The sequence below is a fragment of the Petaurus breviceps genome, unplaced genomic scaffold, assembly GCF_028583685.1.
Source record: "Petaurus breviceps papuanus isolate PSGF00001 unplaced genomic scaffold, PetGlider_PUasm1.0 90823, whole genome shotgun sequence".
NCBI lineage: Eukaryota > Metazoa > Chordata > Mammalia > Diprotodontia > Petauridae > Petaurus > Petaurus breviceps.
Genome location: NW_027187352.1, coordinates 5,426,693 through 5,454,482, shown reverse-complemented (window position 1 = coordinate 5,454,482; position 27,790 = coordinate 5,426,693). Strand labels below are relative to the sequence as shown.

At 39.9% G+C, this 27,790-nt stretch overlaps 1 protein-coding gene and 2 pseudogenes across 1 annotated transcript in view; 1 reads left to right on the top strand and 2 right to left on the bottom strand.

Annotated features, from left to right (window-relative positions):
• Positions 1-27,790, bottom strand: part of LOC138148280 (2-acylglycerol O-acyltransferase 2-like) — a 167,536-nt gene that overhangs the window by 26,528 nt on the left and 113,218 nt on the right. The window lies entirely within an intron of this gene.
• Positions 11,741-13,443, top strand: LOC138148376 (WD repeat-containing protein 82 pseudogene; annotated as a pseudogene).
• Positions 20,730-22,293, bottom strand: LOC138148214 (rho GTPase-activating protein 20 pseudogene; annotated as a pseudogene).

The following is a 27,790-nucleotide window of genomic DNA, read 5'->3' as shown; positions in this document are numbered from 1 at the left end:
AAGGATTTGTTCACTTAAATAGTTTCTGGGTTCCTTTGTTGTTTTAATTTTGGAGACTGCTTTAGCTTAAATAGTGATAATCACAGTCACTGTATTTTCCTTTATTACTTTTCCATTTGGGGTGTAAATAGCTTGTTAACAAGTAAAGTTGAAGCTATTACAATTATAAGACATTTCTTCTATTCATTTTTATCTGTATTTCTACATTAGTGTTTTGCCTTTTGCTTGAACTAGTCAGTGTTTTGCACACAGAAAAAAAAAATTCAGAAATGACTTTTACTTTGTTTTTTTTTTTATTTTTTTGAGTGGCTAAGCCCTTTTGTATTTGTAAACCCAGCACTTGGCACACACAGTGCTTGGCATACATTAAGTGTCTAACAAATGCTTTTTGTTCATTCATTCATTCAACAGAGATACTTTGGTTTTTAAAATTATGTTTTCTCAAAGATCTGCCTTCTTTCCCTCCCACTTTTTCTCCTGATCCCTAACATTGATAAAACAAGAACAACAAAATTTCCTGTTATAAACATGTATAATCAGGCAAAACAAATTCCCACATTGACTGTGTACAAAAAATAAATGTCTCAGATTAGATTCTGAGTCCATTACCATGCTCTCAAAAGGTGCATAGTCTGATTTGTCAAGAGCCCTTGGGAATCATGTTTGGTCATTGTGTTGATCAGAGTTCTTAAGACTTCAAAGTTAATTGTCTTTACATTGTCTTGTTGTTACATAAATTATTCTCCTGGTTCTGCTCACTTCACCGTGCACAAATTAATACAAATCTTTCCAGGTTTCTCTGAAACTATGCCCTTCATTATTTCTTACAATACTTTTTTTCATCATGATGAAGTATTTCATTACATCATAATTTGCTCAGCCATGCCACAATTGATGGTAATACCTCAGTTTCTAATTCATTGACACCACAAATAGAGTTACTATAAGTATTTTTGTACATAAAGATCTTTTTCATCTGGCTTTTATCTCTTTGGAGTATAGAGCTAGTAGAATTGGGTCAAGAGTATGCAGGATTTAATAACTTGGAGCACAGTTCCAAATTGCTTCAAAGAATGGCAGGACAAGTTCTACAGGCTCACCAAAATTGTCATTTTCCTTTTGCTTTTGTTAATTTTGCCAATCTGATGGGTACAAGATGGTACATCAGAGCTGTTTTAATCTGCATTTCCTAATTAGTAGTCATTTAGAGCATTTTTTAAAATATGGATATTAATAGCTTGTATTTATTCCTCTAAAATTGCTTATTCATATCTTTTGTCATTTTGTCAGCTGGTTAATGGCTCTTATTGTTATAAATTGAATCCATTTCCTACATATGTTAGTAATGAATAATGAGAGAAACTCACTGCAAAGATTTTCACCCCTCATCACCTATTTTTCTTGTAATCTTAGTTGTATTGATTGAGTTTGTGCTAATTAAAATTTTTAAATTTAATTTAATGTAATTACAATTCCCCATTTGATGTTTTGTGATCTCCATCTATCTTTTTTTGGTCACGAACTTTTTCATTATCATAGATACGACAGGTAATTTCTTCCTTGCTCTTCTAATTTATCTGTGATGTCATACTTTATGTCTCCCTCATATACCTATATGGAGCTAACCTTGGTCTATGCTAAGTTTCTACTAGACAACTTTTCAGTTTCCCCAAAAGGTTTTGTCAAATAGTGAGTTCTTTCTCCAAAAGAAGAGATCTTTGGGTTCATCAAACACTACCATGCTCATTTCCGTATTGTGTATCTGATCTATCTTACTACTCAATCCCACTATTTCTTAATCAGTACCAAATTGTTTTAATAATTGCTGATTTGTAGTATAGTTAATTATGTAGTATTGCTAGTCTCCTTCCTTCCCACTTTTTTTTTTCATTAATTCCATCAATTAATTCTGGATCTTTTGTTTTTTCAGATAATAATGAATTGTTATTTTTTCCAGCTCTATAAGGAAACTCTTTGGTATTTTGATTTGCATGGAACTGAATAAGTAAATTAATTTAGATAGAATTTTCATTTTTATTATCTCTATTTTTTATTGCCTCTGCCTATCCATGAGCAATTATTCTCCAATTATTTAGAGTTGTCTTTGTGTAAAGAATGTTATGTAGTTGTATTTATATAGTTCTTGCATATGGCTTGGCAGGTAGACTTTCAAATATTTTGTATTTTGTGCAGTTATTTAAATGAAATTTATCTTTGTATCACTTCCTGATGGGTTTTGGTGGTGTTATACAGAAATACTGAATATTTGTGTGAGTTTGTTTTACATCTTGTAATTTTGATGTTGTTAATTATTTCAATTAGTTTTTTAGTTGACTCTCTATAGAGTTCTTTAAGCAAACTATCATATCATCTACAGAAAGCAATAATTTTGTTTCCTCTTTTCCTATGCTCATTCCTTCAATTTATCTTTCTTGTCTTATTGCTGTAGCTAGCATTCTTAATACTATATTGAATACCAACAATAATAACGGACATTCTTGCTTTCTTCCTGATCTTATTGGAAAGATCTCTAGTTTATCCCTGTTATAGATAATTGTGCTTCTTAATTTTAGATAGATATTTGTTGTTTATTGTTCAGTCATGTCCAACTCTTCATGATCCCATTTGGGGTTTTCTTAGCAAAGATACTGGAATGATTTGCCATTTCCTTCTCTAGCTCATTATACAGATGAGGAAACTGAGGCAAACAGGGTTAAGTGACTTGTCTAAGTAGTAAGTGTCCGAGGCTAGAGATTTGAACTGGGGTCTTCTTGACTCCAGGCCCAACATACTGTGCCACCTAGTTGCCCCATTTAGATACTTCTTATCAAATAAATATTAACATTATTACTAATAATAATAACTAGTATTTATATAAGTACTTTAAAGTTTTCAAAGCACATTATAAAGATAATCTTATTTGATCTTCACAATAACCCATAAGAAGTAGGTACTATTATTATCCCCATTTCATAGATAAGGAAACTGAGGCAGACAGAGATTAAATGACTTGCTGAGGGTCACATAGCTAGGAAATGTCTGAGGGCAGAGATGTACCTGGGTCTTCCTGACTCCATGGCCACTGCTTTATCTGTTTTATCACTGAGTTTATTCCTATGCTTCCTAATGGTTTTTTTTCTTTTCTTAAAACAGGAACGGGCATTTTTCTTGCCAAAACCTTTTCCTGTATCTGATGATATTGTCATGTAATTTTTGTTGTTCTTGATATTAATATGGTCAATTAAGTTTATAGTTTTCCTAATGTTGAACCAGAAATGCATTCCTGGTATAAATTCAACCCTGCCATAGTGTATGATTTTTGTAATATATTTCTACAATCTCTTTGCTTAAAGTTTTGTTTAAAATTTTTGCATCAATATTCATAAGGGATATTATTCTGTAGTTTTTCTGTTTTAACTCTCTCTGGTTAAAGTATTAAGAGCATATTTGTATTATAGTTGGAATTTGGTAGGATCTTTTAATTTCCCATTTTAAAAAGAGTTTTTGCCATATTGAAACTAATTGGTTTTTACATTTTTTTTGATAGAATTCATTTATGAATTCATCTGGTGTTTTTTTTCTTTTAGTGGTTCATTTATGGCTTATTCAACTTCCTTTTCTAAGCCTGGGTTATTTAAATATTCTATTTCTTTTTTTTTTAAAGCAATTGGGGTTAAGTAACTTGCTCAAAGTTACATGGCCAGTTATTTCTGGGTGTGGTGCTAAGTATCTGAGGCCGGATTCGATCCCCAGGTCATCCTGACACTGGGGCCGGTGCTCTTACTTACTGAGCCACCTGGCCGCCCCTAAGCAATTGGGGTTAAGTAACTTGCTCAAGGTTACACAGCTAGGTGTTTCTGGGTGGGTGCTAAGTGTCTGAGGCAGGATTCAATCCCTAGGTCATCCTGACACTAGGGCTGGTGCTCTTAATCGCTGTGCTACCTGGCTGCCCCTAAATATTCTATTTCTTATTCTATTAATATGGGCTTTTAATGTTTCTGTAAATATTCATCCATTTCATTTAAATTATCAAATTTATTGGAATATAATTAGACAAAGTAATTCTTAATAATTTGCTTTATTTCTTCTTCATTGGTTGTTAATTGACGTTATAATTTTTGATGAAGGTAATTTAATTTTCTTCTTTCCTGTAAAGTTAGCTAATGATTTATCTACTTTTTAAAACTCTAGCTGCTAGTCCTAGGCATAATTTCAATGTCGTTCCCCCCCCCCATTTTGTTAATCCATTCTTTATTTCCAGGATTTCTATTTTGGAGTTTGAGATTTTTTATTTGTTGGTTTTCCAGGTATTTTTAGTTGCATTCACAATTTGTCAGTCAGCATACATTTATTAAGCTTCTACTGTGTGCCAAGGACTGTGCTAAACACTAGGGATACAAAAAGAAACGAAATGTAGTTGGTTGGCCTTTCAGAGATCACAATCTAATAGAGGAGACAAGCAAACAAAGACATATAAACAAGCTATGTCCCAGATAAACAGGGAATAATGAAGAGAGGAGAAGCACTAGGAGATGTAATTTTAGTTGGGACTTCAAGGAAGCTAGGGAAGTCAGCAGGCAGCACAGAGAAGGGAAGGCCAAAGAAAATTCCTGGAGCTGAGAGCTGGGGTATGTTGTTACTGATTGAAGAGTATGTGATGGGGAGTAAGGTATAATAAAACTAGAAAGACAGGAAGGGTCTAGGTTATGAAGGGCTTTGAATACCAATAGAAGATTTGATATTTGCACCTAGAGATGATAGGGAGCTATTGGAATTAATTATTGAATAAGAAGGTGACATGGTTAGACCTATGCTTTAGGAAAGTCACTTTGGTGACTTATTGGAGGATGGATTGGATGGGGAAGTGTAATGGGAATGTAAATTTGAAGACCTTCTCTGCCCCTAGGCTAAAGTGCACCTGGAGCCTGGGGTGGGAGGCTTGTTTTTCAGTAGATACTTCTTGATTGGCCAGTGAGTCAATAAGGTTGTTACATTCTCTGAGCCAGGAGAAGGCTTATAAGCCCTGATGTGTAGCTTTGTTTTGGGGCTCACTTTGAGAAGTGTTCTGTGATTTGATCTGGATTCTGGGAAGCCGTTGTCCAGAGCCCCCCGGCTTTGAAAAACCCAGATGTTGATTTGGTATGGATGTAATGGTTGGACAGTTTGGAAAGCTGTCTACTTGATCTGTTTCTGTCTTGATAATTCTGCCTGTATACTTTGAAGTTTGGGGTGCTGACCTTTTTCCCCTGAATGAGGTAAACGATATATGTTTGACTGATTAAAGTAAGCTTGTTAACCCATTTTGAGTTGCTTTCCTTTAACAAAGCAGATCCAAGAACCTGTATTAGCAGCAAACCCTGAGGACGCTTGGGGTGCTTGCTGCTACAGGAAGAGATGGGGAAGATTGAGGCAGGCAAACTCACCAGCAGGCTAGTCCAATAATTCAGTTCTAAGGTCATGAGGGCCTGGTAGTGTTGGAGGAGGGTAGTGGATATATTTGAGAAATGTTGCAAAGGTGAAATCAATAGGTCTTAGCAACAGATTGGATATAGGGGGTGAGACATAGAAAGAAATCAAGGATTTTGAGCCTGAAGAGCAAAAATTAAGAGGGTTAGGAAATACTTCCAGGGGAGTTGCCATCTACAGTCTGGAGGGCAGGGGGAAAGTTTAGAGGGAAAAATAATGAGTTCAGCTTGGAATATAATGAGTTTAAGGTGTCTACTGGACAGCTAGTTGGAGATATCTGAAAGACAGCTGGAGATGTGAGATTGAAGGTCAGTAGAAAAACTGAGACCAGATAGGTAAATTTGAGAATCATCAGCAAAGATGTGATCATTAAATCCATGGCAGCTGATGAGATAACTAAGTGAAGTATTATAGCTGGAGAAGAGAAGAGAATCCAGGACAAAACCTTGTGGGATACCTAGAGTTAGAAAGTGTGATCTGAAAATGCACTGGGGGGTAGACTAGATAATAATGGCTGTATGATTTCTACACCTTCATTCAGGGCACAATTGGTGAAATGGTAGGGAGGCTAGGGACTCAAGAGAAGAAGGAAGTGTGTCAAGTTGAATTGGTTGATCAAGACGTTAAAATGGAAAAAGGGGAGAAAGTGACTATTGCAGGGGAGATGGCCTGGGAAAGAACTGAGGGCTCAAGTGATTGGAATTCAATTCTGTGTGGACAAAAAATAAGTTTTTGTAAAGGAAGGCAGAAGAGATAAAAAGCTAATGGTTTATGGTCATAATTCTTAAATGGGGGGTGGTACATTTGTGGGTGTTAGCAAGATCAAGGGTATGACCATGTGTGACTGAGGTGGAGTCGAGTAGCTGATGGGAAGTGAGTAGATTGAGTAACTAAGTATTTAGAGTGTTTGAGGGAAAGTCAATGTGCATTTTGAAGTCCCCTAGTAGGCAGGAGTTGAACAGGAGAGAACAATTAAGAGCCAGGTACCAAACTCAGTCAGGAAGGAAGTAGAGTGACCTAAGGGGTCTATAAGATAACAGCTAACAAGATTTTTATTGTGTAGTAGATATAAATAGCTTGAACAACTTACAGGACACCTTGAATGCCAGATGAAGAGTCTGGATTTATTCTGCAGACAATGGAAAGTCATGGAAAGTTTTCTATTAGGGAAGTGATATGCTGGTAAGATTGGAAAGGACAGAAGCTGGAAGTCAGGAGACTAGTCAATTTGCCTTTGCAAATGGGTCTGGGTAAGAGATAATAAGAAAATGGATTAGAGTCAATGAAGCCATGAACCTTCGACAGTGGAACAGGATTGGGGACACATTGAATATAAGATTCTCAGGAAAATGTCATGAGAGAAAATGACTAATTGGATGTAGAGGGAAAGATGGGAGTAACCAATTACTCCAAGGATTAGAACCAGAACCTAGAGTCCTAACTCACAGGATGGGGGAATTTAGAGCTAGAAGGGACCCTAGAAATAATCTGGACTGACCCTCTCATTTCATAAAAAAGAAAAAACTGAGTCCCAGAGAGGTGAAATATTTTGTCCTGGGTCACACTAGTAGTAAGTGGCCAAGTCAGGTTTCAAACTTAGGTACTCTCATTCTAAACCCTGTGTTCTTTCTATTTTATCCCACCATCTGGACTCTTCCATCACCACTGACATGGGAGAGGCCCAGCAAAAGAGGGAGGGAGGAGAAAGGGAACTTTTGGTCCAGAACAGATTTTAGAAACCACTAAGACAACATCCTTACTAATGTGGATAATGAGACTGAAAATGTGTATCCCCAATGCCCTGTTGCAATTTATCTAGAATTCTCAAGTTGCCAAATCTCATATAAAGGTTTCTTATTCAACTATTCTTGGACAAAATGATCAAGAGCTAGGGGTGGAGAAAATACAACAAATACTCAGTCTTCATGATAAAACAGGTGTTCCTAGAGTTCCAAGAAAGACTCCAAACAATCTCTGGCCTAGGAATCAGGAAACCTGGGTGCTTGTCCTGACTCTGCCACTGGACTTGCTGTGTGACCAAGTTGCTTCACCTCTCTGGCCCAGTTTTGAGGATATAAAGTGCTTTGCAGAGGTACAGAACTATGGAAATGGCAGCTATATAGTGAAAAGGAAGGTTTTTTGAAAAGTTGTTATGTAAGGGGCAGGAAGACTTCTCAAGAGGGTAAAAAGTTATGCTTTTTTCCTTTCTCCTCCATCATAGGCTCCCAGTGTGTCTGAATAGGAAACTTAAGGTACAACTTGTAAATGGCATCTTTGCCTTTGTTGTTTATAAATTCTTATGGTAGCCTGTCAGGGACAACTAGGTGGCACAGTGGATAGAGCATCAGACCTGGAGTCAGAAAGACTTTGTCAATTCAAATCTGTCCTCAGACTCTTGCTAACTGTGTGACCATGGGCACGTCATTTAACCTTGTTTGCCTCAGTTTCCTCAGCTGTAAAATGAGTTGGAGAAGGAAATGGCAAATTTGAGCATTTGCCATTTGATTTGATCCTCCTGACCAGCATCTTTGCCAAGAAAACCCTAAATGGGGTCACAAAGAGTTGGACATGATTGGATGACTAAACAGCCTCAAGTCTTCCAGGAGATCATAAGTGCATGGTGGTCAAAGATGATGGTAAGTGTGGTGGACCTAATTTCATTGGTTAAAGCCAATGAGACCGAGGTTTTGGGGTTCAATAATTCTATTGACCTACTTTGCATGAAGATACCATTTGCACTCCTAATACTTAGCTGCTATTCCATACTAGGCCCTGACCCTAGACTGACCTTTGCTCCTAAATTCACAAAGAACTCTAATACTGGCCCCAGATCCTGGTGAAATTGTTGGTCACAAAAGACACCAAGAGAAGCATTGTAAAGAACTTCTCTATTCAGAAGGCTGAATTGGATTCCTGACTTGATTGTATAGCCCACTTTCTACTACTTATGTCTTTAGGTCTCAGTTTCTTTATCTGTAAAATAAGGGGATTGGACTAGACAACCTCTAAGATCCTTCCAGGTCTAGATCTATAATTCTATGAAAGAATGTCCCAGGCTTAGTGTGCTCTCATGGCCATTTCCTGGAAAACAAGCAAAGCTCAACTCAAGCACCCTCTCTGCCAGGAAGCCTTCCCTAACAATCTCCAGCCCATCCAGGGATCAGCTAGGAGCAAGGTTATGGAGGCAGAGCAGGGATTATTATCCCTCTCATTTCACAGAAGAGGGAACTGAGGCCCAGAGAGGTCCATAGGATCATATAGCTTAAGGTGAAAAGCCTCGTCCAAAGTTTCTCTATATTTGAAAATCATGTTTTCCCTTTTGCCCTTGATCCTACATTATCCCATATTATTAGGTCCCATTTACGATTTATTCCCAACCAGCTGATGAGCTCTCTGAGGGCAGGGAAAAGTTCTGCTGCTGAAGAGCACAGTGGTAATCATAGGAGCAGGAAAGGAAGATGGAGCATTGGGAAGGACCAGTAGTATATGTGTGATTACAGAAGAGAAAGATTGTTGTTTTTGTTTTAACATGGAGCTTATGAAAACCAGCCTCAGTACTTTGTTGGCACACAATGTACTATGTGAACTAGACTGTAATGAAGTGAAGTTAATTGAATATCAGAAACTTCCATAGTCTCCCTTTTGTGAACATGGCTCATTGGAAAGGAGAGAGAAGGAACAAATCCTGTTCTTGTCTTTCTATAAAAATTGTAGCTTGTATTTTTTATAGAACCTTCTGGAAATCCCTTCCATTTTATCCAATAAATTCAATTCCACACATGCTTATTAAGTGCCTTCTATGTGCAAGGCACTGACAGGTGCCGGGAATACAAAGTTGAAAAATGAATCCCGACCCCAAGAAGTTAATATTCTAAAAGGTATAGGAGAGAAGGATGTGGTATATACAGTCAAGTTAGCACATGATAAGGGCAAAGAAATCCAGACAAAGTACTTTCAGAAAATCTAAGGAGGAAGACTACAGTTTTAGTTGGAGATAAGATCAATTAGTCAATCAATCAATAAACATTTATTAAATACCTACTATATGCCAGGTACTGCACTATGCTAAGACTGAGGATACAAAAAGAGGCAAAAGACAGTACCTGCCCACAAGGAGATTACAGTCTAATGGGAGAGACAACATGCTAACAAATATATACAAAGCAAGCTATAGCAAGATAAACAGGAAATAATTAACAGAGGAAAGGTAGTTAAAATAAGAGAGACTGGGGAAGGTTTCCTGTAGAAGGTGGGATTTCAGTTGGGACTTAAAGAAAGCCAGGGAGGTCAATAGTCGGAGTGTCTTGTTGGTGGAATAGCCAGGAGGCCAGTGTAGTGGATCAAAGAGGACATGGTGGGGAGCAAGGTGTAAGAAGACTGGAAGGTCTTTGAATGTTAAACAGAGAATTTTGTATTTTACTGGAGTCACTCGGGTTTATTGAGTAGATGGGTGACATGGTAGGACCTATATGTTAGGAAAATCACTTTAGGGGCTGAATGGAGAATACAGAGAGATTTGGGCCTGGCAAACTCACCAGCAGACTTTTGCAGTAATCAAGGTATGAGGTGATAAGGGCCTGCATTAGAGTTGTGGCAATGTCAGAGGAGAGGAGGGGCATATTTGAGATACGATACATAGGTGAAATAGGCAGGCCTTGGCAACAGTTTGAATATGGTGTGTGTGTGTGTGTGTGTGTGTGTGTGTGTGTGTGTGTAAGACATAGTAAGGAGTCCAGGATGACTCCTAGGTTGTAAGCCTGAAGGACTAGGCGGATGGTGTTCCTTCTATAATAATAGGGAAGGTAGGAGGGGGGAGTAGGGTTTAGGGGGAGAGAAAATGAGTACTGTTTTTGGACATACTGAGTTTCATATGTCTACTGGACATCCAGTTAGAGATATTTAAAAGATAGTTAGAAATGCAAGATCGGAGGTGAGTCGAGTGATTGGGTCAGGAAAGGTAGATTTGAGAATCATCAGCATAAAGATGGTAACTATATTCATGAGAGCTGATGAGATAACCAAGTGAATTAGGATAGCAAGTTCTACCTATTGTAGAACCCAGAGGGACATCTATGGTTAGAGGGCATGATTTTGTGGAGAATCCAGCAAAGGAAACAGAGGAAGAGTAGTAAGATAGGTAGAAGGAAAATCAGGAGAGAGCAGTGTCCCGAAAACTTGTAGAAAAGAGAGTATTAAGGAAGAGAGAGTGCTCAACAATGTCAAAGGTTACGGAAGGGACAAGAAGAATGAGGATCCAAAAAACATCATTGGATTTTTTCCATCAATGGAAATTTTTTTTTTTTTCCAATCAACAGAGAGATCATAAGGTGAGGTGGGAGAATTTAATTCACGTCAACTGTCAGGTATTTGAGCTGGGTCTAGAAAGATTTCAATAGGTGGAGATGAGCAGGGAATGTTTCCAGGCATGGGAGGTGACCAACACAAGTACATAGATGTGGGAAACAGCAGGATGAACTAAAGAACATTAGATCATAGATGAACACAGATCATCTAGCCCATTTCTTCCGTTTTATAGATGAGAAAACTAAAATTTAGAGCAGTAAAAATAATTTTACCGACGTCATATAGATAGTATCACAATTGGGATAAAAACCCTAATCTTTTAACTTCTTATCCAGAATTTTCCCTACTAAATCACCAAGTAATCTGGTTTGGCTGGAAAGAAAGGGTGTGAAGGTGAGTACTGGGAAGTAAAGCTGGAGAGGAGAATCAGATTGAAATCAGTATGGGGGTCCTTGAATGCTCAGCTGAATTATCTGGTTTTTCTTCAGAAGCTGATAAGGAACTACTGAAATATTTTGAGCTGGACAGCTATATGATCAGACATGGGTGTTAGGAAAATTATTTTGGGAGTTGTATTAAGACTGGTTTAGAGTCCAGAGGCTAACTAGACCAGGTAAAAGGCTATTGGGGCTTTCCCACAGTGCACTATGCTGGCGGCGATGGTTCCGCGCCCCCGCGCCCCCTGCTTCTGCCTCTCGCCCCCAAATGGCGGACACAATGAGGCGGAGCCGCGCCGGCTTGCCCTGAGGAGCCCGTGAGAAGAAGCCTCGCGGCCCAGGCCAAGGAACGACGACGACGACGACGACGAGGAGGAGGAGGAGGAGGACAGCGAGCCAGTCGCCCCGACTCTCCTAGGATGTCGCCTCGCCTCCCTCGGGGGCCCCACCCCGGCCTCCCCGGCCCTCGCGGCCACCCTCCCTCCTTCCCGACGCCGCCGCTGCTTCCTCGGGCGCTTCCCGCCCCTGACCCCGCCGCGGCCTCCTCGCCTCCCGGCTCGCCCCGGCGCCATGAAGCTGACGGACATCGTGCTGCGCAGCCTCCGCATGGCCAAGATGTTCCCGGAGAACTCGGACAAGATCAGCGGCATCGACTTCAGCCCCAATGGCGAGAGGGTCATCGCGAGCAGCGACAACGACTGCATCGTCCTGTACGACTGTCAGGAGGGCAAACCAAAGAGAACACTGTGCAGTAAGAAGTATGGAGTGGACCTAATCAGATACACACACGCAGCAAACACTGTTGTGTACAGTTCTAACAAAATAGATGATACAATCTGCCACCTGTCTTTGCATGATAACAAATACATCCAATATTTCCCTAGGCACAACAAGAGGGTGGTAGCCTTGTCCATGTCACCAATAGAGGATATTTTCATCTCTGGGTCCCTGGATAAAAACCATCCGACTCCCAGATCTTCGATCTCCAAACTGCCAGGGCCTAATGCATTTTCAAGGAAAACCTGTTTGTTCTTTTGACCCAGAAGGGTTAGTTTTTGCTGCTGGCATCAATTCTGAAATGGCTAAATTTTATGATCTTTCCTCCTTTGATAAGGGGCCGTTTGCTACCTTCAAATGCAGTATGATAGGAACTGTGAGTGGACAGGCTTAAAGTTCAGCAATGATGGCAAGCTCATCCTTATATCTACCAATGGCAGTTTCATCCGCCTGATTGATGCATTTAAGGGAGCAGTAATGCATACATTTGGGGCGTATAACAACAGTAAAGCTGTCACATTGGAAGCCTCCTTCACTCCAGATTCTCACTTTATTATAATTGGTTCTGATGATGGTAAGATTCATGTCTGGAATGGAGAAAGTGGCATAAAGGTGGCTGTATTGGATGGGAAACATACTGTTTGCAATTCAATCCCAAGTTCATGACCTTTGCCAGTGCATGTTCTAACATGGCATTCTGGCTGCCTACCATTGATGACTGATCATTTGTCAGCAGCATCTGCACCTTGAAGGGCAGCCAATAAGAGGAGGAAAGGGACTGAGTATTGGGATTATGTTGTTCTCCTGACCTGAAGCATCCTTCTAACTAGCCCTTCTCATGGACATCACTGTACATCCTTTTAAAAACAAAACAAAACAAAACAAAACAAAATCTCCTTTGCTGTCTGTATTCCTTCAAAAGGACTCTTGGTGCTGCAGACCTGAAGTGGGATCCAGATTTTCTAGTTGTGGCCTGTATCAAGTTCCTTCTGAGGGGTGAGTTGTGTCAGGCTCATGGGCATCAGTGTGCACCCTTGGCATAGCCTCCTCTTTTCAATGTATAGGGAGCCTATAAAATCTTGACTCCACAAATCTTTTTTCTTGCACCCTGTCCCCACAAATGCATTGGAAATCTAGTTCTGGTTTTGAGGTATTAGTGCAGTTTCCCCTTTTCCCTCTGCATGTGTCATGATTGAATTTTCCCAGTATTGTTGTGGCTTTATTCCATAACCATCATGTTTCTTCTGTGCCAAAAGTTTAAAAATAATCAGTTCAGATGTCCTAAGTACAGAGGGAAGGACAGAGCCATGTAAGGTCTTGGTTTGCGAGGAACTTGAGGAACTCTGCAGACTGTTAGGGTGAGGGTGCCAGGTATGGATTTAGTTGTGTGGCTAACTCAAACCTGGTTCAGTTTGTTTCTCACTGAGGTGGGGAGCATAGAGTGGCCAAGGAGAAGTGAAGAGGTAATATATCAAGTGCCTCCACTAGTCAAGGAGGCTTGCCTCCTTAGCAGACAGGGGGCCAGCCCTGTGTAAGCAAATGGCAGCTGAGCTGGGATACAGTCAGCTTGTCTCTGTCCAATGATCTTTTATGTGTACATATTTATGAGGGGGTGGGGGTGGGAGTGGGAGCCTATTTTTTTACTCTAGAAATCAATAACTATTTCATGTGGGCCAGTATTGCAGAATGAGTCCAAATTGTTTACACTGATGCTTTCTTTCCTCTACCCCCCTTCCCCCCCCCCCCAAAAAAAAGTCCTGTAAATAACCTGCATATGGTCCTACCCGCATCTCCAGCCACCCAAACCCACAAAGCTGATTCTGGGCTTGTATTTTTGTTAGTATATAGCCTTTTTATATGACTTGTTTCTTATTTTACATTTCAGCTCTGTGTGTGCACCCTTGTTTTAAAACAAAAACCTACACATTGTAACATCAGGCTTTAGTACAACAGTCTTGTTCTCAACTGATTCTTGGTGTTGTCATTTCTTCAGCTGGGCCACAGGGAAATGCTCTCACCTTTGAGTGGAAGAACAGCCTGCTTTTCTGCCTGAGAGTGTTACCACAAATTGTTAAAAAGTTTTTCCTCTTTTCTTTTTTCAGTTTCTTGGAGAACAAGTACGGTTATGCCTGGAGACCATTGATTGGCTCCCTCAAGTGATCACTGGCAAGCTCACAAGAGTGATTATTCTGTATTTTCCAAGTCTTTATAGTGGAAACCTCTCCAGTATTAATCCCTATTGTACTTTAGCCCGTTCTGTTTTTGCGCATGTGGTGTGAACAAAAGTCACTCTGCATGATAATGTCTCAGAAATTGTGATTCCCAAACCAGTGGTTTCAGTTTATAAATAGCCTATGTGCTAATTATATTGTGCACACTTAATGCTTGTTAAAAAAAAAAAAAGGCTACTGGGATTGTCTAGGTGAAGTATAAGGAGGTCCTAAACCAGAGTGTGAAGTAAAGAGAGTAGATGAGTCTCACAGAAGATTGAGTATAGGGATAATACAAGGTTCTGGGCAGAGCCTAGATAGATAGATAGATAGATAGATAGATAGATAGATAGATAGATAGATAGATAGATAGATAGATAGATAGATAGATAGATAGATAGATAGATAGGCATCTATAGGTATCTATCTACAGAGAAAGAAGGAGAGGGAGGGAAGTAGGAAGGGAGAGGAGAGGAGAAGGGAGAGAGAGAGAGAGACAGAGAGAGAGAGAGAGAGAGAGAGAGAGAGAGAGAGAGAGAGAGAGACAGAGAGACAGAGAGACAGAGACAGAGAGACAGAGAGACAGAGAGAATTTGTGAATAATCAGGAGGGAATAGATAAGCCTCACAAAGGAACGAGTATAAAGATGATATAGAACACCCAGGTAGACAACAACTGTTAGAATACAGGAGAAGATGAGCAAGAAAAAGAGACTGAGCAGTAGGAGGGGAACCAGGAAAAAGGGTACAGGGAGTCCAAGGAAGAGGGAGTATCCAGAATGGGGTTTGTCAACAGTGGCAAAAGTTGGAGAAAGGACAAGGAAGAAAATACTAAGAAAAGTCACTGGATTTGGCAATTAAAAGATCATTGGTATGTGACCAAAAGTATGGTGGATTAGACATTTTCCCCAGTCCTTTCTAGCTCTCAACCTCTCCCAACCAAAGAGTATTCATGTTAGATATAAAACAATTAGAGCTGAATCCATGGAACAAAAACAAAAAACAGAGAGATCCCTGTCAAGATAAAATTTTTATGAATTAGCACTAGAGAAAGCTAATCCTTAAAGCAATCATTGATTATTCTTCCCCCACTGGCTTCCATATTTCCAGGAGGGACCCACAAATATAAATATGGGCTTGAGCCTGAGGTCCATCTTGGAATACTCTTCTGCTACAAATTTTATTGGTGCACCTCACTCACTGCCCATTCCTCATCCTAAAGAAGTGGCATATTGATTCTTCCCAGCTACATGAGGAGAATTAGGGTCAAGAGAAGCATTCTGCCTTTTGCCTAGAGTTGCTCACAGGTTAAGGACCACCAAGGCTGCAGAAATTCTGTTCAGAATAACCTCCCCTAACCCTGAAAAAAAGTAGCAAATGTTTATTTAGCTCAGCCAGAAAAGAAAAGGAGCAGAGCGAAGGGAGAAACTGGGACAGAGAGCTGGCATGAGTAGTTCTACCAGGCCTGAATTAAAGGAGATCGATACCAAGCTGAGGCTAGTTCTATTCCTTCCACCCTCAGAGGCTACTTAGGGCAGGGAGCAAGGTCAGTAAAACTTAGATCTGCCAAAGTGAGTGGAAGCTCAGGCAGCTTTGCAGTGCATCTTAGGGATGTAATCACTAGTAAAGGGGGAGAAGTCATAAAATAATTGATAGGAGAATATAAGGGAGGAAAATCTAAAACTTTAAACATTTCAAAGGAATAAAATGAAATAAAAATCTTAAGCAGAAGCAGATAAATGACCAATGAGGATCCTAAACTAGAAGGAAGGTGAGTACTAAATCCTCAAGGAGATTTCAAAGTTCTCTTAACAAATATTACAAAACAAAAGAAAGTGAACCAGTACTGGATTAAACACACTGTGGAATCCTAAAAAAAATCATGGAATATCAGTAAGAAATTCCAAAATGGCTCAAATAAGAAATGAAATTCATAGAGAAATTAGGAGGGATTATATCAGAAGTTATAACTCTCAATGCACTAATTTAAAAACAAAAAACAAGACCTCAATTGACAAACTAGAAAACCCACAGAGTAAAGTTTCTTCAAAGAAGCAAAAAGAATGATTGGAATAAAAAAATTGAAGTAAAGGAAAATCTAACAAAAGAGAAGCAAAAGGTGATGGCATTAAAAAGAACATTAAAAAGTCAATGTCATTGACTTCATAGACAAGATAGGGAGAGATGATTTAGAGATAATTCCTGCTTCCCAGAAGAACATGACACATTTTTAATAAAAAAGGAGCACCCCAAAGCAGGAGATAATACAGTAAAAGCACCCCAAAATTCTGAGTATAAGAAACACAGCACGAAACAAAAGAATACATAGATCACTTCTGGGGAGGAAATCATTCTTCAAACTCCAAGAAACATATTGGTTAAATATGATCATTCAAATGACAGACAACCAGTTTCTTAAGCAACAAGGAGAAAGACCTTAAAATATAAAGGAAAGGAAATTTGAATAACACAAGATGATTCTATACTTAATAGAAACTGCAGAAGGGAAGAGAATAAATATGCTCTTTTTAAAAGCAAAGATGCTCAAGTTGCAATCCAAAATGATATATATACTCTGCAAATCTGAGCCTAGCCATCAATGAAAAAAGTGAACATTCTACAAAAGAGAAGTATTTGAAGCATTCTTAGAAAACAAACAGTAAGACAGATATGAACAGAATATTAACCTGATAAATAAACCAAACAACAAAAACACAAGAAAAGTACATTGATGCAATTACCAAGGAAAGAATACGGAATAAAATAAATTGCCCCATGGTTGGAGGTCTTTATAAAAACAGAAATAAGAGTGACCAGGAAGATAAAAAAGAGGTAACATCAAGAGGTAGAAAAACACACCGGGGGATAAATATAAAAGCAGAAATAAAGGTTGAGAGAAAGAACTAAAACACCATGAGCTGAACGCCACCAATCCCTACAGGTGAATCAATTTTTTTTTTAATGAGATAACATTGAATAGTGAGAGAATATGTGGATAGGAAGAGGGAAGGTAAAGAAGAAGGTAATGTGTTACATATCCTTATTAGATTCACTAAGTGAATAAGAAGAAGGGCATATCCATGTAAGAGGAAGGTTTTCACCAAAGAACACTTCCATGTTGGAAGATATGTGTTCTATCAGTGCGAGATGAGGACCTTATGCTAAGTTTAATTATGGAAGAAATTGATACATCAAGAGGATTGATTACCTGTTCTCTGAGAGTATTACTCCAGGAGAAGGGACATGGGAGCTCCTAGGAAAAAATGGCACTCAGAATGAAGGGGATGTGGACCCAGAGATGAGATGACACCGTTGATAAGAAGGAGAATAATTATGGGAAGGTGGAGTGGAGTATGGATGGGAAAGGCACAACTGGGTTGAACAATTTGAGACACAGGGTAATTTTTCCATGGGTTACTGTTTTATTTACATTACTTCCCTAATAAATTGATGTTTAAAAGAGTATACTATAAAAGGAAAAAGGTCTAGAAAAGCAACAATATAGAACTTTTTTAGAAGAGGGAGCTTAAATCAAGTTACAAAGAATTCATGCAGAATTCAAAGAAATTAAATAAGAATAAAGACCATGTGACAGAATAAAATCTCAAAATAGACAGGAAGAGGAGAAAATGAAGAGAAGAATGCAAAGAAATTCTTCTTAGGGAAAAATCGAGAAATAACATAAAATAAATTAGAGGAGAATAGGTGGGGGAGGCAACTTTGAACTAATCACTTAGAAGGGAGAAAAGAAGAGGAAGAAATACATTTTTTAAAAAGCAAAACAAATTAATAAAATTATTAATGAAGTGTGATAGCCAATGAGGGCCCAGATTTGCCTTTTCTGATAGGTTAAACAGAACACATGCAATATTATTTGCCAGGTTCAAACCTAGTATATGGAGGCCTGGTGAGCCTACTTCAGCCATGAATGACTGAAGGCCAGCTACTGTGGTGATGAAGTCATCCATTTGTCTGTGGAGCTGGAAATGACAATGCATATAAAAAGCTTGAGTGGACAATGTCTCAACTACTTCCCCGTTAACTCTTGAGTGAGGAAGACTGTGGTGAACTCCAGGTTTTGATAAGGGACAGCAGCAAGAGGTATCTGCCCTTGTCCCCCCTCCCTTCCTTAGTCATAGCAATACTAGAGATACAAATGGAGAAAAACATAAACCTAACTCTCAACTGTAAATGTAAATCGATGAAACAATCCAATTCATGAAAGAGAGAAGCAGAATTAATAAGAAAACATTCTCTAAAACATATTGTTCACAAGAAATGCATCTGAAAAGCAAAGACTTTTCAAAAATGAGAGGCTAGGACAAAATGTATTATGTCAGGTGAATCAAAAAAATAAGAATTGGAATTATGTTACCAGACAAAGCAAAAATAAAAATTTACAAGGTCACTAGGGATAAATGAGGAAATCAGAGAGTGAACTAATATCAGTATGAAACTGTGGCCATACAGACTTTTTTCCCTTTTACTTTTTAGTGCAAGACCCTGGGGAAGGCATTCAAAAGACATTCAAAAAAGGAGCGCAGAATCTCCCCAAATCATTAAAAATGTATCGAAAAAATTTTTTAGAATGAATTTCTTCCTCAAATATCCAGTAAATTTTCTGGGGACAGCAAATATCATTACAGGTATTGGGACAGGGAGGGAAAAAGGGTGAGTCACCATTGATTGAGTCAACCAAATCAGTTCTTACTTAAAATAAGTGATACTGAGAGGGGGAAGAATATGTCTTGATCAGACAAAGACTATATAATAAGTGTGGAAAGTCCTCGATCAAATGGATTGAGAATGTATAGCAATATGTTCCAATTGTCCAAGAGAACTTAGTCGTACTTGAGGAATTATCTATAAAATATCAAGCCAGCTCAGGTCTGAGAGATTAGAACAAGCAAGAGCCAGGAGATAACATTCCAGCAAAACCTTGGAAAAGGAAATACTGAGGGGGAGGGCAGATGGGAGGAGGAGACATAATAGAGAATATAAGTTTTTTTTTAAATAAAATATATCAAAAAAATTTTTAAAAGAGCTCAGAGCCATTTTTGTAGAGTGATGGGCAAGGCAATCAGAGTGAGGGTCACAGGAAGAGGAAGAATAAACATGTATGTGCTCAGCACTTTGTGAACATTATTTCATTTGAAGAAGAAACTACCCAGGAAAGATTTAGGGTTATAGAAGGAGGTGAGGTTAATGGAGATGCATAGGAGCTGGTGCTGACTTTGGCAGTGAATGGAGGTCACTAAAAGCACTAGACCAGTGTCCCAAGAAGTCATGTATCGACCCAGAGCCTAGATTTCCACTAGCTGAGAACATGGTGAGCCCTGCTGGGTCTTGTCAGTAAACTACTGGGAATGTATGTGGGGCAATCATAGCCACTAGAGGGAAATGACATGTTTTTCTCTGAGGCCCACACTTCTGAAGGTCTTACTGGAGGAAGAATCAGCTAGCCTGGCTCACTTGTTGCATTCATTGGTAAAGGCTTGGTCCCCAAGGGATTCCCATTGCTCATTTCATGGTCTTGTGTTAACTCTGTGTAAGACCCATGTCTAGCACGTGCCATTATTCCAAGGCCAAAAAGAGGGGGAAGAACAATGATGGGTTTCTTCCTCTCTTTTTTCTTAGTCATCAGGTGGGCAAGTACACAAATCACTAGGTTGTACAAAATAATAGAAGCTACATATTATTATTATTATTATTACATGGTCAGCTGGGTGGCACAATGGATAGAGTATCAGGCCTGGAATCAGGAAGACCTGAGTTGAAATCTGGCCTCAGATACTTACTAACTGTATGACCCAGGGCAAGTCACTTAACCCTGTTTGCCTTAGTTTTGTAAAATAAGCTGGAGAAGGAAATGGCAAACCATTCCGTTATCTTTGCCATGAAAACCCCAAAAGGGGGTCACAAAGAGTTGGACATGACTTAAAATGACTAAACAACAGTATTTATACTATACATATATTAATGCCTATATTTCCACTATCTTTCTGTATGTGTGATACCCTTCTTGCTTATCTCTGTAAGCAATCTGTCACGCCCTGTCTATTCTACCTCTACAAGAACTTTCACACCTCTCCCCTCCTTTTGCTATTGTTTCTATGAATAACTTGTTTCATTTTTTTTAGGTTGTATATGTGTTTATTTTTTTTCTCAGAGTGGTGAGTATTCATGCACAGTGGAACTGAGGTTAGGCTATTCAGATTATAAAGACAAAACGAGTCTGCAAAGCTGGGTGGGAAAGGTAGTGTAGTGGCCCAGTCAAGTACTGCCACAGTCCCTAGGGTTCGGTTTCTATTTCCCAGGGCGGGGCCATTTCACAGAGATCATGAGATGTCTACAAGGAATAAGGAAGGGGGTCAGGCTGAAAAGTCCCCCAGGTCCTAGAACTTGGATGCTTGTACTACTTCTGTGCATTAGAGATGGTATGAACCAGCTTAAGTCAGTTCTACGGTCACCAGCACAGCAGAGGGAGTTCCTGGTGCAGCAAGCCAACACTGAAAAGGATGTCTCCTATGTCAAACTTAAGGGATGCTTAGTCTGCCTCCTGATTGACTGATTCTGATTCCCAGGTCACCGTGGGCCTCCTCTGAGGCACTGTCTCTGTCACAGCTGAATGAAATCTCTCTCAAGGGAGAAGTGACTTCTTCCCCAAATATCCTGCAGGAATTTTCAGTGATGAACTCTACAAGTAGAGAGACTTTTTCGATGAATTTATTCCCCAGCTCAGGACTGGCTGAAGATGGTGCCCAAAGAATGCTGGGAGCAATGCACACTGCCAGGTTATGAGGTGTCATTTTGTTTAACATAGACTCTTGCTTGATGTGCAGCATTTCAAATAAATGCTCTAAGAGAACAGTGTTGGTCCAAGGAAGCTGCTCTATTAACCTCTTAACTCTGTTTATTTTCTCTTCATCATTCCCTCCATCCATGATGACCACCCACTCATCAAAAAGATCAGTTGATAAAACACTTTTGGGAATATTTTGAAGAAAATCCTTTAAGACGCATGCTGTCCCCAAAATGTCCTCTGTGTCTAAGTCCACTTCAGCCTCTGAGCTAAATTTCTCCTTCTGCTCTCTGCAGGATTTGAAATTCCCAGATAGCCTGAAAATGCTGTTGGTGAGAGCTGCCCTGGCATCGGGTATGTTGGAGAAACTGGTGTGTTGTCCAGGTGAGTACTGGAGGAATACCTGGAGGAGTACTTGCCAAAAGGGTCAATTTGTGTTAGCTCTTCTTTTGGACATCTGGCTAGGATTAGTCAGTGGTTGGCTCCTGGTCAGGCAACTGGGCTTCAGGATGAACTGGCACTGCATCCATCTCCCAGGGCAGCTGCTCCATGAGGAAGAACTCCTAGAGTTCCAAAGGGGATGGTGAATCCTTTGATCTCTGCATCAGGAATGAAGTGTCTTGGAGATGGCTCATTTTAATTTCCTAAGGATGCTCGTGACCAATGAGTGGGTATGGAACTTCTTCTGTCCCAGAATTCACCCAGAGTTGGTAGTCTTTTGCAAAACCATTTATTCCTAGCATTGGTAGGGCCATGGTGATGACTTTATTAGCTGTATCAGAATTCATGATTGTTATCATTTTGGAGTAAGCACAATTCCCAGTGTCCTTTAGAAAGATTTTAAGGGGAATACTTTTTGGATGGTCCTTCTTCTCTATGTCAGTGTATCTCTGGAGAAGAGATGGCCACTTTTCCTTTTGCTCTGGAGAGCTGAAAGTGGCAATGAAGTTGTCAATAGGCCTTCCTAAAACAAATGACTTTATAGTATCGGTATCCCCTGCACCCCCTCCACAGTTGGCTGTCTACATCTCACTTAATTTTATTTTATTTTTTATTTTAAGATAGTTGTTAAACCTGACCTTAGCCACAACGAACAAATCATTAAAAAGAAAGAGATGTTGTTCCTGACGCTTCGGGCTTCTTTTGAGTTCAAGATCTTGGAGATGGAATGGTTTGCCATGATTGAAGTCTAAGTTAGAGTAAGGATGGAGGCCCTGGTCATTGAGGAGGCCAGTAACCCTTTGGTAACTTTGTCTGATCTTTCTCGGGAACCTCTTCCTTCCCCTGGCCTGCCCCATTGCAACCCTATGAAATCTCTGCCCTGGGGCCCTCTTTTCCTTACTGGTGACTCTTTCTCCAGCAACATCATTTCAAGGACACCAGCCATGTTTTGCTTCACTCACGTCTCTTCTCACTTGCCAAATTGCACCCCACCCCCTTACACTTTCTCTCCCTCCTCCTCCTTCCCCTTTATGTATTGACTTCTCCATTAGACTATCAACTCCTTGAGGGCAAAGACTGTATTATTTGCTTGTATTTGTATCCTCAGGCTTAGCACAGAGCCTGGAATTTAGTAAGCATTTACTTAATCTCTCCTCTCCTCCCTTCTGGAGAAAAGGATAATCTGTCTCTCTGCCCCCATCACAAGTATCATACTCTCACTCCTTAAGATTCCTTTCCTCCTTATTTCTCTTTCAAATCCCAGGGATACTAAGCTCTCCCCTTTCCCCCAGTTAGTGATGAGATCATATCAGAAGAAAATATAGGAAAAGGTCAGCTTTGGCCTTAGTTCTATAAATCTGAATATTGACAGTCTGGGAAGCATGAGCTCCTCCTGGTAGGCCTTCTTGGCATATCCAGCCCTGCCAGTGTCCCTGACCTGGAGAGAGAAAATGAGGCAATCATTCATCTGGCTCATGCTTTGACCATGTACCTTCATCTCCACCTCTAGCTCCTACAGCCCAAAGAGCAGGTGGTGTGTGGTGGTTCAAAGGCCCTCCAGAATTTTAGACACAGACTCATAGAGTAATAGCATGCTGGGCTCAAAAAATGAAAGAATTAAATAATCTTATTCTCAAAGAATCATAGAATTATAGAATCTTAGACTCATGGAAACCAATTCATAGAAACAGCAACTGTTAAAATCATGGAACCAGTTTTGAAAGCAGAGTTTTGAACCCCAGAATCACAGAATCCTATGATCTGAGATGAGAGGAAGCTCAGAAATCACATCTGCTCTAATCACCCAGTTTTGGAGTCCCTTCTAGAGGGTCCCTGAAAAATGCCTGTCCAGTTTCTGCTTGAACAATTCCACTGGTAGAGTTCACTAATATAATAATAATAGCTGACATTTATATAGAGCTCTTAGGTTTGCAAAGGCTTTTATATCCATTATCTCACTTAAGTCTCATAACAGCCCTATAGGCAGGTGCTATTATTATATCACAACGTAGGTGTCATCCTTGGCTCCTCTCTCTCACCCTCCACCCCCATCCAATCAGCTATCTCATCTTATTGTTTTCTACCTTTGTAACATCTCCTCCTTTTCCCCTTTCTCTGCTCTGATCCTGTATCTGCTCTGCTACATGCCCTCATCACCTTACACCTGGACCACTGCACCAGCTTCTATGGGTGGTGTCCCTGCCTCCACTCTCCCCCCACTCCAGTCCATCCTCCACTCAGCTGTTAAACTGATCTTCCTAAAGCACAGGTCTGTCTGATCATGTCAATAAACTCCAGCGGCTCCCCATTGCCTGCAGGATCAAACATGAGATCCTATTTGGCTTCTAAAGCCCTTGGTAACCTGGCTTCTCCCTACCTTTCCAGTCTTCTTGTACCTTTCTTCCCACTCCCCTCCACTGCTCTGCTATCCATTAACACTGGCCTCCTTGTTAGTCTCTGAACACCAGTATCTGACTTCTGTCCCCCATGCCTGGAACCCTTTACCTCCTCATCTCCACCTCCTGACATCCCTGGCTTCCCTCAAGTCTCTGCTAAAGTCCCATCTTCTGTAAGAACCTTTTCCAACCATTCCCTCTGAATTATCTCCAGTTATTCCATCTATGTCTTATTTGTACATAATTGTTTGCATATTGTCTCCTATATTAGACTGTTGTAATGGGAATGCAGTCTTCTTGGCTAAAGTGCACCTGGAGCCTGGGGTGGGAGGCTTGTTTTTCAGTAGATACTTCTTGATTGGCCAGTGAGTCAATAAGGTTGTTACATTCTCTGAGCCAGGAGGAGGCTATATAAGCCCTGATGTGTAGCTTTGTTTTGGGGGCTCACTTTGAGAAGTGTTCTGTGATTTGATAGGGATTCTGGGAAGCCGTTGTCCAGAGCCCCCCAGCTTTGAAAAAACCCAGATGTTGAAACCCAGATGTTGACTGAGTATGGATGTAATGGTTGGACAGTTTGAAATCTGTCTATTAGATCTGTTTCTGTCTTGATAATTCTGTCTGTGTACTTTGAAGTTCGGGGTGCCGACCTTTTCCCCTGAACAAGGTAAACAATATATGTCTGACTGATTAAAGTAAGCTTGTTAACCCATTTTGAGTTGCTTTCCTTTATCAAAGCAGATCTAAGAACCTGTGTGAACAGCCACCCTGGGGATGCTGGGGTGCTTGCTGCTACAACTGTGAGCTCTGGGAGAGTAGGGACTGGTTTGGGGTTTGTTGGGGATCTCTTTCGAACTTTTTGGGAGACTCCCCAGAGTTTAGCACAGTACCTGGCACATAGTTGGTCCTTAATAAATGCTTATTCCCTCTACAGTGCTCAAAGTCACACTACTTTCAATAGTCTGAGGTGGGATTCAAAACTTGGTCTTCCAGACTCCAAATTGTTCACCGCAGCCAGTATACCATATTATCTAGGAAGACCTTTGTTCAGATTCTACCTCTAACACATGGGGTATGCTACCTTGGACTAGTCACTTAACCTCTCCTGGCATCAGTAAAATGGAGATAATGAATATCCTTAGAACCTACCTCAGGAGGCTATTGTGAAACTTAAATGAGATATAAATACAAAAAGACACATGAAATTTATAATCTTAGAGAGTCGTCTGGTAGCATTAAGAGGTTCAGTGATTTGCTCAGGGTTTCACAGCCTATGCAATAGGATTGCAGGGGCACTTCCAGGTATAGCAAGTAATATATGTCAGAGGTAGTATTTGAACTCAGGTCTTTCTGACTCCCATACTACCTCTCATTTAAAAAAAATACTTTTTCTCAATTACATGTAAAGAAATTTTTAAACATTCACTTAAAAGAATTTTTGAGTTCCAGATTTTCTCCCTCCCCTTCTCTTTCCCTAAAACAGTAAGCAATTTGATATAGATTATATATGTGCAATCATGGAAAATATATTTCCATATTGGTCATGTTATGAAAGAAGAAACAGATAAAAATACCATGAAAAAGATAAAGAAAGTGAAAAATAATATGCTTCGATCTGCATTTAGATTCCATCAGGTCTTTCTGACTTCTCTCGTTTCCTCTCAAAACCCTAATTACCAAGTCAGTTAATTCTGCTGCAGGTCTATTCTAATTATTTTTCCTTCAACTGACCTGAAGCTCTAGCTCCCTGTAACTTCTAATTACTGATCCTAGTTGTAATCATATTCAGTTGTACCTTCTTACAGTTTGCAAAGGATTTTCACATGTTATATATGTCATAGCAATCCTGTGAGCGATTTTTGACCTATCTTAGAAATGAAGAGGCAGAGACCAGAAGAGGTGACATGACTTTCTCCAAGGTCAGACAGCTGGATTAGAAAGCAGGGCTTGATTCTTAGGGCAAGGATCTTTCTACATATGCCTGCTGCCTTCTTGCTCAGGAGGTGGGGAAGACTGTCATCCATACTTCATTCTTCTGACTCTTCTTCGAGAAAAGCTTCTAGCTGGATATGGAAAATGGCTCCAGAGACAGAGGAATTCCTAGATGACAGGTGCTTGTTCAGTGAAGAGGGGAGCTATTCTGGGTTGGCACCATCCCACCCCTATGACACTTGGACAGATTCCTACCATTGTTTATCTGGTACCATTATGTGATGGGCAGGGCAGCTAGGTGTCCCAAGGTGAAGACTCCTCTTCCTGAGTTCAAACCTGGCCTCAGACACTTGTTAGCTGTGTGATCATAGGCAAGTCACTTAACCATATCTGTTCTGAGAAAACTCCAAATGGGGTCACGAAGAGTTGAATACAACTGAAAATGATTGAATAATATGTGAAGAGCACAGTTCTGGGGGAGGCACAAAGATAACTGAGATACCATCTTCATCCTAAAGGACCTTATAACCTAGGAAAGGACTATGCTACAAAAAAACCTTTAATTTGTATGCACACTGACAAATGGTCATGTGGTCCTTGGTTGAATGACTGCCTAGAGGCAACTAGGTGGATAGAGTGGGGGATCTGAAGTCAAAAAGACCAGTGTTCCCATCTAGCCTCAAATACTAGCTGCATGACCCTGGGTAAGTCACTTAACTTCTACCTGTCTCAGTTTTCTCCTCTGTAAAGCAGGGATCATAATAGCACCTCCTCCCGGGGTTGTTCTGAGGATCAAAGGAGATAATATTTGTAAATTACTTACCACAGAGTAAGCCATTAATAAATGCTGTTTCCTTTCTCTTCCTCTTTGTATTGAGGGGGTATCCACTATCTACTGTCCTATTCCTTTTTTGATATACTGTGGGCAAGGCATCTCCTCTCTCTGGGCCAGTAGAACATAAACTCTTTGAAGACAAGAGAATTTCATCTTTGTCATAAGTTAAGCCTAAGTCTGCCTCTGGACCTTCTACCTGATGCCTCTGTTTCTGCCCTGTGGGGACAAGCAGAACAAGTCTATTCTCTCTTCTGTGTGATGGTCCTTCAGATACTGGGAGGCAGAAAGAATGCTCTCCTAAGTCTTCTCTTCTCTAAGATGAGGAGGTTTGATCCCACTTCCTTCAACCAATTCTTATATGGCACAAATTTCATGGCTCTTCATCATCGTGGCTGCCCTTCTCTGGACTATCCCCTTGAACATCTTTCCTAAAATGTGTGGTACTCTCACTTCCCTCCCTGCAGACACTAGCCTAAAATTACATCAGGGCTACCTCCTTTATCTAAAAAGGCCAAATTCACCTAAGCTATGTGACCATGGACAAGTCAATTATCCTTTCTGGTTCTCAATTATACCATCAACAAAATAAAGAGATCAGACTAATATATCTAATTTTACTTTCCAGCTCTTCCCTTCTATTCTCTAGCAGGAGATATTAACCTCTATTGGGCCATAGACACCCCCCTATAATTTTGTAAAGCTTTTAGGCTCATTTCTGAGAATAATATTTTTAAATGTGCAAAATATTACAAAGGAAATCAATTCAGTTGAAATAAAGTTATCCAAATAGTTAACAAAACAAGTTCTTGGAGCCCAGGTTAAGTTCCCGGGCCAAAGGTCTCTTCTATAGTAATATATGAGTCTTTGAAACATTTATTAAATTCTATCTAATAAAAAGAAGGCACTGGGATATTAAGATGAATAAAACACTGCTGTAGCTCTCAGGGATTTCATAGTCTAATAGGGGACTAGAACATGAGCAGAGATAAGACTAATGCAATTAGAATATGGTTGACACAAAGGAGAGTTTTAACATAATAAGGATAACACCTGAAATTTATATATATATATATTACCTTAAAAGTTTGCAAGGCTGAATTCTCATTTGAACCTCACAATAATCTTGAGGAACAGATATTTCATCTATTATTATACCTATTTTACAGATGAAAAAAACTGAGTCTCAGAGAGGTT